This window comes from Micropterus dolomieu, linkage group LG11 (genome assembly GCF_021292245.1).
Source record: "Micropterus dolomieu isolate WLL.071019.BEF.003 ecotype Adirondacks linkage group LG11, ASM2129224v1, whole genome shotgun sequence".
In the NCBI taxonomy this organism is placed as follows: Eukaryota; Metazoa; Chordata; class Actinopteri; order Centrarchiformes; family Centrarchidae; genus Micropterus; species Micropterus dolomieu.
In genome coordinates, this window is record NC_060160.1 from 22,885,622 (window position 1) to 22,888,541 (window position 2,920).

Genomic DNA, 2,920 nt, shown 5'->3' on the forward strand with positions numbered 1-2,920 from the left:
CCAATATAAATGGTTGATGAGAACCTACATAACTCCGGTCAAGTTGAACCGTTGGTCACCTAATATCCCAGATAGCTGTAGTAAATGTTTTGATGGAAAGGGTACTCTTTTTCACTGTGTATGGGACTGTCCAAAATTACATCAATATTGGAAGTCAGTCATGCAGACTTTGTCAAAGATTGTTGGAGTAAACATACCTGCTGAGGCAAAAATATGTGTGTTGGGTATATACCCAGAGAACTGTGTTTTTAGCTCCAGACAAATAAAACTGATTGACTTTGGACTCCTGCAAGCCAGGCGGTTAATATCTCTGTACTGGAAGAAAATGGATGTACCCTCAAATCATATGTGGGTGAAGGAGATGGCATCATGTATTGTATTGGAACGACTCACTTATATTGTTAGAGGAAAGGGAAGAAATTTTGAAGAAATATGGTCACCATTAACTGAGTTTCTAAGACATTATGAAGGAAATTAAGAAAGTAAAGCTGACTGCCGAGTTGTTTTTTATTTATTTATTTATTTTTTTATCATTGTCTTTGTTACTGTTATGTGATGTTTTTACTTTTTACTTTGGGGATTAAGTTGTGAAATATTAAGCTTATCAAATTGTATTCTTGTCAAATGTATCACTTGCTTGTTTTGTTAAAATTCAATAAATATAATGTTCAAAAAAAAAAAAAAAAAAAAGGCTGACCGTTAATAGTTGAAGATTCAATGTTTCGATGGGCGGAGCCTGATTCGACTGTTAATCTCACAGTCGAAGCTTCGCAGCAAAACAAGGATCATGCCATTTTGGCGATATGGGGGTGCTCAACGTCTCATTTTACATAGAACTACCAGTTTTCTCCCAATAAGTTAATATACAGCCTATTACAATACACATTTCAACATTTAATGCTGTAAATATGTAAAAAGAAAAAAACTTTCAATAAATTAATAAAATTGTAACTCTAACTCTGGGTCGTCAGTATGCATGTGTAGGCGTAGCGTGTATGTGTGTGTAGGGGCAGTGGAGGAACACTTGCTGAGAGATGGAGTGGAGCCCCAGCTTCACTGGTGTTGTGCTGAGTTGTCCCCACCTCGCTGGACTTTCGGATAATTTATCACCGTTGATGAACCATCCATCCATCGTCAACCGCTTATCCTGCGTACAGGGGGGCTGGAGCCAATCCCAGCTGACATTGGGCGAAGCCGTTGATGAACCACACAAAGAATATTATCGTTTTTAAATAGCCTGCTACTTGAAATAGACACGCGAGGAACCGCGACGTGCATGCCGTGCTGCCAACAACTACATGCAAGACTGGTGAATGACAGGAGAGAGAGAGAGAAAAAGGGTCTTCAAAAAGCCTCAGTTTAGCTGGAAATTTACTGTGTAAATTGAATGAATAGATACTACAGCTCTACAACTTGTCAAGAGTAAGGCGGAGTTTTAGCTCCCCCCCGCTCGCACTCACCCTGCACAAAAACACACATGATTCGACATTTGACTATTGGCAGGACTTGACGATTCTGATTCAATTATAATAATAGTATAATAATACACAGTTACAATCTAAACCATCTTAGATTTTGCATATCAACATGCTAACATATCCTAATTAACGCTAAACATGGACAGGAGTAATTGTTAAATTAAAAAAAAAATGATGATGATGACCTGATCACCCAGATCACCAAAGTCTTATGACTTTATCCTTCGGGGAATCAAGAATGTCTGTACAAAAATGTATTCCAATCCATCCAATAGTTGTATTCATATTTTACGGACACATATTTCAGTCTGGATGAAAGTAGTTATTGACATTGCAAACCACAGAGCCATACAGCTAGCATGACGAAAAAACAGAACAAGGAGTGCAGTTAGCATGAGTTAAACACCCAGCATTGGGCTATGAGGTGAATTTGTAGTAACCCAAAGTACACTTTCCTATATGCAAATGTTACAAACAGAATGGCTTTTTCAAAGCCTCACCAACACTTGGAAATGAGTCATAGTATAATCTTTGTAAAAAAGCAAGAGGTCAACTAGCTGTCTTAAAGGAATATTTACACTTACGCTCAGGAAATATGCTTAGGCCAATTCCCTTTCTTTTTGAGATTTAGATGAGAGATATATATAATGTTAATGTGTGCATTTTAAGTACAGACCTAAAGCCAAAAGGCAATAAACATTGGTTAAAATGAAGACTAGAAGCAGCGGGAAACAGCTAGCTTGGCTCTCTCCAACAGTTACATCAACACCTCTGGCTAGCGAGTTGGTTCCTGTGCCAGGTTGTTGTTCACTAAGAAATTGTTACAACACAAAACTCCTCCTTAAAAAACAAGACACAACATACTAATTAGTGAGCTTCAGAAGTGCTGTTATGCATATTTGTGAACTTCAGAGAGGGCCAGGTTAGTTGTTTTCCCTTAATCTTTATACTAAGCTGTGCTAGTCGTTTCTTGGCTCCATATCCAAACTTAACACACTGACACAAGTGGTATTGAGTTCCTCATATAACCAAGTAAAAAGGAAAAGAAACCTCCAACATGATTTGACGGACAGCTGGTCTCTGGGAAAAGAGAGTGCTAATTGCAACATGAAGACTAATTTAAGTAACTACATAAAGACCTGTGTGAATAATCCTTTATTACTGCTGGTTTGGAACATTGCTTTAAATGTGTCTTTAAAACACGATAGAGTATCTGTGTGGGATGGAGCATGGTAATGTAGAGTAGCTATCTAAGATGGTTTTTACAGCATCATAAACAATTCAGTAATGGGCCGAAGAACCATTATACACTGAACACATCCAACACCATACATTAAGATAAATATGGGACACTGGCTAAATGCATCCACCAAATATTTGGTGGAGGTTTCACTCTCCCATGAGCCTTCACTGTGCATAATATCAGCATATCAATGAGCAAA